The sequence below is a fragment of the Furipterus horrens genome, unplaced genomic scaffold (genome assembly GCF_987537825.1).
Source record: "Furipterus horrens unplaced genomic scaffold, mFurHor1.1.pri manual_scaffold_9, whole genome shotgun sequence".
In the NCBI taxonomy this organism is placed as follows: Eukaryota; Metazoa; Chordata; class Mammalia; order Chiroptera; family Furipteridae; genus Furipterus; species Furipterus horrens.
The window spans coordinates 80,049,088-80,064,545 of record NW_028327179.1 but is presented as its reverse complement, the minus strand read 5'-3'; the positions used below and the strand labels follow the sequence as shown (position 1 = coordinate 80,064,545).

Here is a 15,458-nt window from a genome sequence, read left to right as displayed (position 1 = left end):
GCATCACCTGCTGATGAAGATAATGCCAAAGCCACCAGAAGAAGGGCAAGAAGCCTAGTGATTCCTTCAAGGTCCCTTTGATGTTGCTTACAATGAACATGCTCTGGTCTGAACCTCTAGTCAATGTCTTCAATGGCTCTCCTACCACATAGGTCGTTTCAATTTTAACTGTACCTCTAAGAGCCAAGTTAAGAGTGGATTCTTTGCTGCTCTCTGAAAATCAAGTATTCAAGAGAAAGAAATTCTACTTATTTTTCCTGACCAGAATTTCCATAAATACGTTGTGACCCACACTATAGTTGTTCTCATTTCCACCTCACAGTAAAAATCATACCCTGACTTCTGCCTCTTAGAGGATGAAGTAAGCATACTTTTCCATATTCTTTCTGCTAACTATAACTAAAAACTCTGGAAATTATATATATATATCAAACAACAGAAGTTTCTGAAATGTGGAGAGAAGGCAAACTACCTAAAGGCCTCAGAATGCAAAAATAAATGACAAAATGATGAATTTCCTCAGCTTACTTTTTGCTTCACATATCACAAACTTAGCTGAAGAGGCCAGCAAACTGAAAACACCAACAGATATGAACAACAGTCACAAAAGCCCCAACAGAGGTGTGGACAGAAAACTAGCCTGCAAGGACAGAAACTTTTTATACAATAACCACTTTACTCCAGCCAACCACCACAGGGAAAATCTATGGCCTCATCCCCACCCATGCAAGGAAAGGCTGAGTGAGAGAAGACTAGGTTTCCACCTGCACAAATATTTAATAGGGGTCCCAAACCCAATCCCCCAAAACCGGAGTGGTGTCAGAGAAAGCTGAGTAGAATCAGGACTTGATCTCTGTTAGCTGATAAAGAGGCCTCCCTTACCCACACGTGTGAGTGGAGACGACGTGAAGAGCCACGAGTTCCAGGTCCATCTGGGAGTAACAAGACGGCTTTTTCCTTCTCTTCTGTGGTAGTCAGAGGAGGCCTGATGGAGAGTCAGTGGCTTTCATCAGCACCCAGTGGTAACAAAGCCGACCATTTTTCTGTGGTGTCAGTAAGGTCATTAAAACGATCTGACAAAGGCTTGAAAGAAGCCATCATAAAATTACGCCAATAAGCAATTGATGTACATGAAACCAATAGAAACTCTCAGCAAAGAAATAAAAGTTTTAAGCAAAGAAGCATAAGATATGAAATACAAACAAAAGGATAATTGAGAACTGAAAAGTACAATACTGGAACTTTAAAAAGCACAATGGATAGTGTCCACAGCAGAAGAAAAGTGATAGAGGAAATAATCAGTGAACTTTAAAATAAAAGAATAGAAATTTTCTCATCTGAAAAACAGATAGAAAATAGACTTAAAGAAAATTAAGAGAGCCTTGGGGATTTGGAGGAAGATAGCTAACGATCAAAAATTGATATCATTGGAATCCCAAAAAGGAGAGGAAAAAGAGCACATGCTGGCAAAGTAGCCATACAATGACTGAAAGTCTCCAAAGTGCAGTAAAATACATCAATCTATAGATTTCAGAAGCTGAGTTGAATTCTAAAAGGGATAAATCCAAAGAAATCAATACCAAGATACAACATACTCAAACCTCTGAACACTAAAGACAAGCATAAAAACAAAAAAGGAAATCTTGAAAGCCATCAGAAGTCGTGGAGGCCAGAAAGAAGTGGCATAACATTATTCAAGAGTTGGGAAAAAACTGTAAACCAGATTTGTATATGCAGTAAAATATCCTTTGAGAGGGAATTGGACATCAATACACTTTGAAATAAGGGAAAAGAAAGAAAAATTGTTGTCAGTAGGCTCATCCTGAAAGAATGGCAAAAGAAAATTCTGAAGAAAGAGAGAAATATTGACAAAGGGAACCTTGGGTCACAAGGGAAAAAAATACAACAGATCAAAATGTAAAGGTAAACACAATAGGCTTTCCTTTTCCTCTTGTGTTTTATAAATTATGTTTGATGGTATACAACAATTGTATCATTGTCTGAAGAGGTCCTAAATGTAAGTATAAAAGATACTTCAGATAATTATGTTATCAATGGGTAAAAGTAAAAGATTACAAAAAGAAATAAGGTTTCTAAGCTTTACTTGAACAGGTAAAGCGATGCCATCAGTATACTGCCAAATATATAAATGTATTTGGTATTTATAGTATAGTATCTACAACTACCAGAGATGTCTCAGAAACTCTCACAATAGTAAGCTCCAGAAGTGAGTCACTCCACTGAAACAACCATTAAACTGGCAAAAGCAATCAGAGTTAACTATTTCAAAACTCTGGAACCTGGTCAGACCCAATAACTGGGGAGTGCTTGATGAAGGGCAGCTGAACTAACTTTGTTACTAGTGCTGTGAGTGTGAACCAGCTACCATTCTCTACCTCAACCCTGCTGCTTTCTGCCTTCCTAGAACAGTGGCTGGTGCCAGGGAAATGGTGGAGGACTTAGAAAATTTTAGAGCTGTGTATTTTGGCTGGTCTGGTGGTTCCCTGAGTGACCAGTGAAGACTGTTCCCTTTGTTCCACCCACCTCTGGCTTCAGTGGCTTCCATGGCAACATCTATCAGATGATATAAAAATAAATACATCCCACACACATTTTTAAAAAAATCCATTCATGTCAGGACATCTCTGTCAGGTCGCAAGCTGATGACAGAGATAATAGAACAGAAACGTTAGTAACCACAGACAACAAGCAATACAGATTTTGCAAAATTAATTTGGAAAAGTCACTTCAAATAATGGATGACTACAACTCCCAAAATACAAAAATAAAAAATAAAACAGCTATCTCTAAGGAGGGCAAGAATCTGACTTTCAGAGTTAGCTCATTACAATACTCAAAATGTCCAGTTATCAACAAAAAATTATAAAGCATACAAAGAGGCAGGAAGATATGGCTCATAACAGAGGTAAAAATGTTAGAACGTGTTTTTGAAAAAGTCTGAATATTGGAATTATGAAAAATGATAGATCAACCACAATGAAATATCACTTCACACCTATCAGAATGGCTATCATCTGAGAAAGGGGGACTCATTTGCACTGTTAGTGGGAATGCAGATTGGTACAGCCACTGTGGAATACAGTATGGAGATACCTCAAAAAATTAAAAATAGATCTGCCTTTGTGATCCCACTCCTGGGAATATATCCAAAGGGACTCAAAACAATAATTCGAAAGGACATAAGCACCCCTCCATTCATTGCAGCATTATTTACAATCACCAAGATGTGGAAGCAGCCCAAGTGTCCATCAGTAGATGAGTAGATAAAAGAACTACGGGACACTTACACAATGGGATACTGTTAAGCCGTAAAAAAGAAGAGAAAGCAAGTTTTATCCTTTGTGACAGTCTAGATAGACCTGGAGACCATTATGCTAAGTGAAAGAAGCCAGTCAGAGAAAGATGAATACCGTGTGATTTCACTCATATATGGAATCTAATAAAGAAACTGAACTAACAAGCAAAATAGAGACAGACTCATAGATGGAGAGCAGGCTGACAGCTAAGTGGTGAGGAGAGGGTAGTGGGGAGGAATTGAGCAAAGAGGAAGAGGGACTCATGGACACGGACAACAGTGTGGTGATTATGGAGGAGGCGGGGGTATAAGGGGACTCAATGGTAATGGAAAGAAATACAATAAGAATAAATTAATTAATTTTTAAGAACTGCCCGACTTCTCCGAGGTGGTTTTATCATTATATTTCCACCAGCAATAATCCAGTTTCTCGGGATTGGTGTTGTCAGTGTTTTGTTTTGGCCATTCTGATAGGATATAGTCATAGCACATTGTGGTTTTAATTTCCACTTTCTTAACGGCTAATAATGCCAAACATTTTTTGATGTGCTTTTTTGCCATCTTATTCGGGGAAATATCTCTTCATGCCTTTTGGCCATGTTCCAGTTGGATTGTTTGCCTTTTATCTTGACTTATTTTTGAAAGAATGTGTGTTTCTAGGAATTTCTCCATTTCATTCAGGTTGTCCAGTTTGTTGGCATATTTTATTGTTGTTCACAACATTTTCTTCTAAGTCTTTGTATTTCTTTGGTGTCAGTTGTTATTTCTCCTCTTACATTTCTGATTTTATTTATTTGCATCCTCTTATTTTCTTGATGAGTCTGGTTAAAGGTCTGTCAATCTTTTTTATCTTTTCAGAAAACCAACTCTTAGATTTATTAACCTTTTGTATCATTTTTTAGATTCTATTTTACTTATTTCAGCTGTGATCTTTATTATTTTCTTCCTTCTGCTCACTTTGGGTTTTGTTTGTTATTCTTTTTCAAGTTCCTTTCAGTGTAAAGTTAAATCGTTCATTTGAGCTTTTTCTTGTTTTCTTGAGATAGGCCTGCAATGATATGAATTTATTTCTCAGGATTGCTTGCATTCACAGTGTTATCACAGTTTGAATTGTTGTGTCCTTATTTTCATTTGTTTCAAGGTATCTTTTGATTTCTCCCTTGATGTCATTGTTGACCCATTCATTGTTTAATAACATGGTTATGTCTTAATATGTGGTCTATCCTAGAAAATGTTCCATGTGCACTTAAAAAGTATGTATAGTCTGCTGCTTTGGGATGAAATGCTCTGAAGATATCACTTAAATACATTTGGTCTAATGTGTCAGTTAAGGCCGCTCTCTCCTCGTTGATTTTCTGTCTAGAAGATCTATCCATTGAAGTCAAAGGGGCGTGAACATTTCTGACTGTATTCCTGTTGGGTAGTTTGTTTTTAAAAATCAACACATAAAGTTATTGCACTCCTTACATTCTCTTTAACACAATGGTTACAATTGTATTCTGTATCTGCGGTTAGTAGTATTATCTTCATATGCAGACTTTTCTTCCAAACTACTCACACTGCCTTCTGGCACCTTAATTCTCAGAGTCACATTCACATTCTGAAGATAACCACTTTAGCCTTAATTGAATCTTCTGATACATTTCTGTGTGGCCACCTTAATTTTATTTCCATTTTCCCTCCCTCACTTTATACCGTCATCATGGGGAACTTTGTGCACACTTATCTTAAATGATCTGCTTCTTGTTCCAAGTTTTGCACGCACAGAAAAACAGTTACTTAGCTCTCATCTATGAACAATTGTGGAAGTTTGTCCTCATGTACAGGACATCCATGACAACTGTCTTACTTTCAAGAAATGGTTTATTTTGATATCACTCTTGTCTTTTGACTTTAATATAACAAGTGGAGGTGTAGTTTGTTTTTTGTCTTTACTAACTTGAAGTACCAACAGGAGAATTTGAGTTTTATGTAAGTCTTGGTATGAAATCGTTCTATTTTACAAAATTTACAAATTCAAAATAATAAATAGCACTAAGAAAAGGTTATCTGTTTTCATTGCTTTAAAGTGTTGATCCACATTTTCTGTTATTTATCACAATTTCTTCAGCAAGGAAAAGGCAAAGAAAAGACAGGTTTTGTCAGGGCCACTGGCAATTTATCAACATATCAGTGTAATTAACAAACACATAAAAATATTAGTAACGATATCACGTATAGACACACTAATATCGTCATGCAACCTAAGCACTATGTATTATTCCAAGGTAAGCATTTTCAAAAATCATTTATCAGCTCATTAAATACCAGTGTTCTGTTTAAATTCCATTGGATAAACTTGAAAAACATGCATATATAAATAAACTGAACACAACTTACATTCTGATGTTAAAAAGAGAGGTAAAAACATCAAGTTTCTTCACTCTGCAGCCTCATGTTAATGAGTCAATATGGCTGTTTGGAGAGGAAAGATAAGCTTGAAAATAGATTGGGGGAGGATCCTCCTTCCTCTCATCTCCGTTGAAACAGTCTTACCATTCTTCCTGGCAGGTCAAATATGATGCTAGCCCTTTGGGGACATCCTGTGACACTACTTTCACCAATTTAACGGAACTACGTATAATCTCCGGACTAAACGTTTTTATTGCCTTACTAGACAGAAGGTTGCTGAAAAGCAAAAGGTATGCTTTGCCAATACCTAACTGACATTGCCTTGAATAGAGAAGGGATGGAATTAATGAATTTCAGTCTGTTTCAGATTGTTTTTGCTACTGATGAAGAGGGTTCTAGCTTTTTGTTGGTTTGGTTTTTTTCCTTTTGTTTTTCAAACCATGCAACCCCATCTTCAATTGAAAATTGATACAAGGGAAGTCCCAAGTAGGGTCTCCCTACTCTATGGGGAGTCAGGGGCCAAAAGCCATACCCTATGGCCCCTACCCCCAATAAAAAGTTCCCAAGTGGGGCTTCACTGGGTTCAGGATATACCATTAGTATTATTTATTCTAGATTCTAAGATACTTCTGAAAGATACTAGTAATGACTAATAAACTAGTATGTTATATGTTTTTTATGAGTATTTTTTCAACCAGTTGAACCATTTTAGCATAAAGTTAAAAAACAAAAACAAAAGAACTTCTGTCACATTTTACAGAAGTGTTTTACAGCCATAAAAATAAAATCAAAGTATTCCAAGATGTCACAGTCAGGTGATATCAAAGTTGAAACTTTAAATTAGGGTTGTTTTGAAAACAACATTTTCAGTTCTCAAATATCTATAAAAATGCATCATGTGTTTTTTTATAACACGGTCACCTAGTTTTATTTTCCTGAGGGTTCACTACAATGTGTTTGTATTACCTAATATATGCAAGCTAACTCAAATTACTAATATACGGGAAACAGAAAAAGTTGGCTTGGATGATAACGTCTCACGCAAACTAAAGCACTACTTAAAATTAAAGTAAATAATGAAAATGAAAGAGGTACAGATGAGTGTGCGTACACACAGCTACACATGTGAAAAGACACATACACTGATTCACACGGATGAATATATAGACACTGTGTATACACATAAATCTATACAGACGAGTGCCTTGTGTACAGTAGGTACTCAGTAGAGATTGACCATAAATGAATGCATAGAAATAAATATTTACTGTTTTTACATGCAAACACCTCACAGATCTAATATCTACGCGCACAGGTGCTCTTGTCTCCGTAGGAACTTGGTCATTTCCAGGAAACAATTTTTGGCTGTTTGGAGTTGCCCAGCTTCTCAGTTATTTCACGTTATGATATAGATATTTAAAAATATTACAAAAGTACCTTTAAATAATGACATTAAAGTGTTAAGAACCTACCATAGTTAAAACCATTTAGTATTGGTGTTGGAATAAAAAAATCAATAGGAATTGTAAGGAGACTAGATTATGAGTTTAGCATATGAGAAAGGTAACATTTCAAGCTATTCAGGAAGAGATAGTTTATTCAATATGTTGTATTGAAACAGATGGAGCAACATTTAGACTAAAACAGATGTAGACTCTTATTTTATACTTGACACCAAAAATACTCTAAAAAATGTGAAAACAAGTACCAAAGCTGAAATCAAGGGTCAGTGGATATAGAAAATTCAAGGAGAAAAATTATTAGGGGAGCTTGTTAAGCTACAGATTTGCGAACTTCATTGGGAAGATTTCCATTCAGCCAATCTGGAATGAACCCAAGGATCATCGTTGTTTTTTTCTAAGCCTCTTGGAAGATGCACGGACAACAGATTAAAATATACTGACATTAATAAATATTTTCATTGACCGGTAATAGAATGGAATTTTGTAAGCCGGGCACAGAAGCCAAAATCCTAGAAGAGATTGTGGACAGATTCAGCTAGATAAAAATAAAACTGTGGCACGTGTGGGACATCATAAAAGAAAAGAAAGGGCACAGTACGACTGATAGAAAAAAAAAATGTACTGAAGAAATACGAATGGCTAATACACCCAAGGAGATAAAACGGTCAGATGACTAGCACCCAAGAAATACGAATCCTATAAAAATAACCGTTTTTGTTTGCGTTTGCTTGTTCCCAACAATGAAACTGGCCGATATTGAATTAATCCTAAAGAAATAATCAAAACTGTTTATAATAATTTAGTTATAAAGATGTTAATTAAAGTGTTCTTTAATCAAAAATTATGAAAATCTACATGTGTAACACAAGTGGACTGTTCAATAAATTTTGGTACGTGTACTCAATGGCATGCTATGCTGCTATTAAAGGCTGTAAAAGATAATTAATAAATATTAAATACAATGTATAAAGCTATATATATCATTTAATAACATTATATACATGATTTTAACAGCAATTGTCTCTATTAGAGGGATTATAGTTTGTTATTTTTGTGATATTTTCTGAATTTCACATGATGAAAACAAATCATTTTTTAAAAGGGAATAAAAAAGCCTGAGAATAAAAACAAATGCTCTGCCTTTATACTTGACTGATAAGCTTCTCATGATTCTGTCATACAAAAATCTCTATTGTTTTCACTGAAAGCACTTAACAGCTCCTTAATGGATAGGCATCCTATTAAAGGCTACAGTAAGGCCTACCGTTTAACACAAAACCAAAAGATGAGGGAGAGGGAGAGGGAGAGGGAGGGAGAGGGAAGAGGGATGAGGGATGCAGAAGGATGAAGGAGAAGGATCAGGGAGAGGGAGAGGGATGAAGGAGCGCGATGAGGGATGAGGGAAAGGGAGGGGATGAGGGAGAGGGATGAGCGTGGGGAGGTGGGGAAAAGGAGAGAAAAAGGGAAAGGGGGAAGGTAGACAGGGGAAGGGAGTGGGGAGGGAGGAAGGCAACAACCGTAACAGAAAGCCTCTAATTCACGGTCCACACGTGTGATTGACCAGGGAACCCTTTGCTCTAGCGTTCCTCAGACGAGAACTTTGGAAATACTGAAAAGGTGGGCAAGACCACGCAGAGCTGGGCTACAGACTGTGGACTATGAGACTGCCAAGCCCTGGGTGCTGGGCCCCGCCCCAGGGGAAGAGGGCTGGAGAGGAGGTGGGCGGGGGGGGGGGGGGGGGGGGGGGGCGGTCCTCAGCCCTGGCTGTGGCATCCTGACCTGCAGGGCTTCGGGGCCACCATAGCCACGTGGTCTGCAGCTCAGCAGCCCAGGGACCATGGCAACAAACTTTCCCGCCCCTCCTCCCATAGGCTCCCTCTTGGCCACAGCGTCCTCAGCTCCTCAGATGCAGGGCCTCTGATTTGCCTAATTGCATGTCAGAGTTCCCACTCTGCCTGGCAGCCCCACCCCATGGGTCTCCATGGCTATAGCCCCGGGTGCTTCCTCATTGGCTAGTGGTACCCCCAGGGTCCAATCAAACCGCTCCAGCGCGTCCAAGGGTTCCAACCGCTCCAACGGCTGCCATCTTCCCCTTCAACAGCCCCCAACTGCCTTCCATTTGCCCCCCAAATTCTGCCTGATCCCCTCCCAGCCTGGCCCTGCACGGCTGTGGACAGTTGCAGGCGGAAGGAGCAGAGCCCAGCCACAAGGCAGTGAAGTCACAGAGTCCTGCTCAACGTACAGTGAGTGAGTCAGTTCATTCCCTCCACTGAGTGAGCCAGTGAGCCTCGGGATTTGCCCTGACTTGTGATGCCGTTACACACCCGTAGTTAATTATTTCTCGGTTGGGGGGGGGGTTGTTAAAGAACTTTTGGGGGGGGGGGGTAAAGAACTGGTACTACACCTATAACAGTGATGAGTTTCAATCAAGCACAGAACATTTTACTTTAGAATATTAAGAAAGACATTGAAAATAGATCATTTCTTTTCAATTTTAGCTATCAGTCACCCAACGGTATAAACTTTGCTTTTGTTTGGATATTTTCATGTATAGCCTCCTGCCTTTTAAATGTTGAACAAAATTGAAATCTCCTTAAATTAATGACATTAAAGGTCTGGAGACCTCTGATTAAATCATTTTAAATTCCTAAATTATTTTATATTGGGAGAAAAAAATGTGTCATTAAAAACTTTACAGAAGTAGACATAGAAGATTATGACCATTGTATCTCCATTTGTTGAGAAATTAATATGGAAACAGTACTTAGATAACTGTCTTTTTTAAATTTTATGTTTTAATTACCGTTTTCATTCAATATTTTGTGTAAGTTTCAAACTAATACAAAACAGGTGAACAGTGTAGTGGTTAGACAGTCATACACTTTGCAGAGCGGTCAGCCCGATATTTCAAGAGCCCGCCTGGCACCATACATACTTATTACATGGCTGACTATATTCTCTGTGCTGTCAATGTGACTGTTTTGTGACTACCAAGTTGCACTTCTTAATCCCTTCACCTTTTTCACCCAGTCCCCCTTCCCATCTGGGAACCATCGGTCTGGACTGTGTTTCCATGACTTGGTTTCTATTTCGTTTCATCGTTCATTTCGCTTTTCAGATTGCACATAGAAGTGAATATGGTATTTGTCTTTCTGAGTTATTTCACTTAGCATAATATCCTCTAGAGCCATCCATGCAGTTACAAAAAAGCTTTCATTCTGTTTTATGGCCAAATCATTTCTCATTGTACTACCATTTTTATCCTCTTATTTACTGATGGGCACTTGGGTTGCTTCCATAGCTTGGCTATTGTAAGTAATGGTGCAATAAACACAGGGGTGCCTATATGTTTTCAAATTAGTATCTTAAGCTTCTTGAGATATATACCCCAAAGTAGAATCGCTGGGTCAAAAGGTAATTACATGTTACATTTTTTGAGCAACTTCCATACCAACAGTGCACAAGGGTTTCCTTTCCTCCACATCCTCACCAACATTTGTGAATCTATTGATGATTGTCATTCTCACAGGTGTGAGTTGATGTCTCATTGGGGTTTTAATTTGCATCTCTGATGATTAGTGATGTTGAGCATCTTTTCATGTCTCTTGGCCATCTGTATGTCCTCTTTGGAAAAGTGTCTGTTCAGTGGCTGCCCATTTTTAAATTGGATGGTTTGTTTTTTGGCGTTGAATTGTCTGTGTTCCTCACATGCTTTGGATATTAACCCTTATTGGGTGTATCATTGGCAAATGTCTTCCTTCATTTAGTAGGGTTTGGATTTTTTATTTTTTATGATTTTCTTTGTTGTGCAAAAATTTGTCTGATGTAGTGCCATTTGTTTATTGTTTGTTTGTTTGTTTTTTTGTTCCTTGGTCTGAGGAGATATATCTGTAAACATATTAAGAGAAATGTCCTATTTTATTGACTATATTTTCTTCTATCTGTTTTATTGTTTTGATCTTATATTTAAGTCTATAATCTATTTTGAATTTATTCTTGTATATGGTGTAAGAAGGTGGTCTGGTTTCATTTTTTTTTTTTTTTTTGTATGTATCTGTCCAATTTTTCCAACACTATTTATTAAATAGTAAGCTTGGGAGACAACACCCATCTCTGAGTCAGTTTACCTTTGTGAGCTGGGGGTGGTCCGCTCCTTGCAGCCCCCTTGTGGGAACTCAGTGAGATCCTGTTTCCATGCTATGAGGCAGTTCAACCAGCCAGGAGAAAATGTGGCTAGGGACAAGCTGGTTCCCAGGGGCCTTTTGGTTTCCATTAAAAGGCCTCCCTGGCACCTGACTTCCCAGTCGGCACCTGGCGTTCATGTGTCCCTCACTCCCTGACCTTTCTCCTTCTGCCATGGCACTTGCGTGGCCACAAAGAAGGCAGCCTGCAGGGCCATCAGGCTCAGGCAGCTGTGCTTGTGCCGCAGTCCCCAGGTCTGACCCAGAGGCGCCCACACCCTGGCAAGGATGTGAGTCTTGGCTTCTGGAGCACAAAGAACTGACTGGGTCAAGTGTGATGAGGAGAGTTGGGATTGACCCCTTGGCCACAGTGAGCTGTTAAAGCAAGGAGGTCAGGGAGGGCCATGAGCTGACCTTTGTGTCACTGAGGGGCTGTATCATGATAAGAAGCATTCTAGGTAAAAGTGAGGACCACGTAAAATGGACCCACGTGCAGATGGTGAAGGCTGATGTTGCCCACCAGCCCACCGTTGCACATCATCCTCGGGGTCTCCGCGGGGTCTGCTTCAGATCACCATCCCCCAACTCAGCTGGCAATGGGCGTGTCCAGGAGACTGGACATTATGAGGTACCTGGGGCTTTGTTGTTGCCGTGTCAACCAGGGAGGTTCTGAGGTCCTGGTTTTACGATCCTCTTCAGTTTGGCCTGTGCTGAGCAAGAGTGTGTATGCTTTTTTGTTCAGTCAGGACATCTTTGATAGCTGAAAAAAGAAGAGTGTGGAGGTAGGAGCTTCACTTCTGTTCTCAGCAGGGGACTAGCAGGTTTGGTGCTGGAGGTCTGGAAAGACCCAGCGGGACACGGAGCCAAATCATGATTCCTATACATCAGGGTCTGTGTCTGACGACAGAGTTTAGTAATGTTTGCACACAGGTCATGGTGTCGTAAGGGTGCCAAGGAGTGGTGTGTGGTGTGTATGCGTGTAGTGCCTGTGCACCTGTGTTTTGTGCATGTGTGTGACATGTGTGGGGGCTGTCATGTGTGTGCTGTGCATGGGTTGTGTGTTGTGCTTGTGATGTGGGTGTGGTGTAATGTGTGTGTGTGTGTGTGTGTGTGTGTGTGTGTGTGTGTGTGTTCACAGCCGACGGCAGCATTAAAGCCATGTGTCAGGTGGAACAGGGGAGGAGAGCGCTTTCGCTGGCTTTCACTGCTGCTGGCGTCTGACCAGTTTGGCTGCACGGTGGTGCTGGGAAGGGGGCTCAGTGACAGGGAATGAGCCTGTTGGCATCTGCTTTCTGGCTGGGTGAGGGAACCTGGTCTGTCTCAGCCGTGGGGTCCTCAGCAGCACACCTCCCCTTAAGAAGCGTGAAGAACTGTGTGCCATTGGCAGATGGGATAGCACTATTGTTTCACTTCTCTTAAGTGTGGAGCTGCTGGGGGACAGCCGAATCTCCAATGGGAAGTGATATTTCCCAGAAGGCCTGGCCCCGAGCAGATGGTCCTCACAATGGGATGGGTGGATGGGTGGCTGGAGGTGGATGTCTCTGTTACCCCTGGAGGGACTCCCTTTGGTTGTGGGATGGGGTGTCCCCAGACGAAGCACGTTGCCCACACAGGGAGACAGTGGGGGTGCTCACAGGTAGCCCACTTTAATTGTGCCCATTCCAACCCAGAAGGAAGCAGGAAGTGCCACATTTCTCGACAGCCAGGTATTTGGTACCGGTTGTTGTTTTGTAACCGATCTCCCCAAAAAGTGAGAATTTGGACTAGATAATGCATGCGTTCCCTTTTGCACAGATGTTTAAAAACTGGGTGAAAACAGCACTTGGTCTTTACTAATGGAGATAAGTGCAGACCCTGCTGAAAGGGGAGGAGTGAGGTGAGGGTGTGCAGCACCTTCCTTAGGGCAGGGGAGGACAATCCAGCCCCTTTATCCGAAAGAACCCTTTTAGACCCCATGGTCCTCTGCAGAACCCGGGAAATCCCAGCACAGTACCTGGGAGAGCTTTGGACTTCTGTCTGTGCTTGTAGATACGTGTCGTAAACATCCATGGGTAAGTGTATGCCTGGCCCCCGGCCTGTGTCACCTTGCTGACCAAGGTGCCTGCTGACAGTTGGCCAGACTCATAGCTCTGTCAGCAGGCATTGCTTTGACTTGATTTTCTCATAGATTTGATTCAGACAGACCTGTAGATTCATTTGCTCACTCCTGTGGCCAGTCTTCAGATTCGTTGGCATGAACCTTTTCTGGGCACTTTCAGCCTCATATATTTCAAGATCTTTCAGTTTGCTCTCATGCTTTAGTTTCGCTGCGTCTACTTTAGGATCTAAAGACTCTCAGAACTTGAAGAGCTACTCTGTTTTAAATTGTACAAAAACGGAGATCAGTTACAACTTATAGGTATCCATCTATTGTAAGCAATCTCATTCTTGTCCAGCTCCCGGAACACACTTTGTGTAGAAATCTTAAATCTACTTGAAGTACAGACACACTTTCTTCACGTTTTTCTTTGTTTCTTCTCTTGCATCCTGTTCATTGCCCCATTGGACCCTACAGATAAGTAAGTTCGGGGCCACTGTGGCCCGAAGTCCACCTGGTGTCACACCCGGAGAACCAGAGTGGGTGACCAAAGCAGTGGACAGCAGCCAGAATGAGCTCTTAGGAAATTCCTAAGGGATTTCACAACTCATAAAAAAGACTCTTAGAATTTTTTTCAGTATCAATTACATTTCCTGTGCACTTTATTCTGAATGGACAATGAAGGGCTCTGCACAACATAATGTGGCCAGGCCAAGTTTCCTAAAAGTCTACCTGTAGCAGCTGTGAATGTCACTCACCCCCTCTCCCATACAATCTAATGTTCTGCATTTTCCTCATCAACAGGTGACCCTTGCCACCTCACTGGCCAGAAGGAGCCACTGTTTGCTCCTAGCTGCTCTCCCTGGGAGATACCAGGGTAGCCAGAGATCACAGGCTTTGCCTGTCCCCACAGAATAATTAACACAGAACTCTCTAGAAACATGGTCTCCGGTTCTAACAGTCACCGACAGGAAGAATTCTCAGGGAGGATTTCATTCAAATAAGAGCATCCCCTCATCACACCTGCGGAGTTTGCTTTTCTTACATTATCCGTATTTTCCAAGGATGAGGGCCCGGTGCTGACCCACCATTTCCCCCCAGACCGATAGGTCTTCTGATGAGTCCATGTGCATTATAAGCAAGCCCCAGACGTGTTTATTCAGTCCCTCCTAACAGGCCAGGTCCTGGGACACGCTGTAGATCTAGGCCTTAGCCATCCTTGGCATCAGTGCAGGCTGCCGCTGGCCACGAGGAACTGACTCTTGCCCACACCAGGGGTTCAGGCATGTGGGTGCCCCTTCAGATTCCTCCATCTGTGGGCCACACACCCTCTAAGAGCCGTTTCCCACAGCTGCATCGTGGCTGTGGCCTGGCTAAACGCTGTAGGGGATGCCTTGATTCCCCTGTGGAGGGTCCTCTGACCGCTCCAGCCCCAGATGCATCCCCGCCACTTCTGTTATCAACAGTGGTGCCAGGCGATGCAGGGTGGTGGCTTCCCACCCCCGGAGTCTCCCCAGCCGTGGCAGGTTGCGGGAAGGAGGTCCACGGACTGCCATGCTCCCCTTTTTGGTCTTGCAGATGCACTGCCGTGGCAGGAGCCAGAGACCGGTCCTCCCAGAACCTGTGACCAGCAGGGCAAAGCAGATAGTGCCACCTCACTTGTCCAGAGTGAACGTCTGGTTGAAACCCCTCAACAAATACCAGGTGATATCCTGGGTCATGTTCCTGATCTTGGCCTTGTTGGTGTATTGCATTTTTATTCCCCTGCTGCCTAGTCAGTGGAAGTACATCACCAGCGGAGTATCCTTTTACTGGGGCAGCACATGCCTGTTGTCCTGAGTGGGAAGGGGCTTCACAAGGACTCCTCCAGCAGAGGGGGCTCCAGGTATATCCTGAAGATGCTCTCCCTCTGAGCTCTGTCTTCTATGCTGAGTCAACCCCAGCGGTCCTCTTCCGCTCCCAACTTCTCATCCCATCCCATTCACCTCCCATTCTCAAGATGTCCCCTTCATCAGCTACCTAACATTCAC

At 41.6% G+C, this 15,458-nt stretch overlaps 1 protein-coding gene and 1 long non-coding RNA gene across 3 annotated transcripts in view; one reads left to right on the top strand and one right to left on the bottom strand.

The window, feature by feature from the left end:
* The window catches only part of LOC150002028 (uncharacterized), a 399,760-nt gene extending 394,003 nt beyond the window's left edge, over nt 1-5,757 (bottom strand). The window contains exons 1-2 of one of the 2 annotated variants that reach the window (XR_016513103.1): nt 5,696-5,757; nt 883-985 (exon numbers count right to left, since the gene is read on the bottom strand). This is a non-coding gene — a long non-coding RNA (uncharacterized LOC150002028). Of the gene's footprint in view, nt 1-882; nt 1,235-5,695 lie in introns of those variants that run through there. The other variant, XR_016513102.1, reaches the window with a different exon arrangement.
* Nucleotides 1-15,458, top strand: part of LOC150002027 (palmitoyltransferase ZDHHC11-like) — a 426,431-nt gene that overhangs the window by 404,319 nt on the left and 6,654 nt on the right. The gene's annotated exons all lie outside the window — the stretch shown is intronic.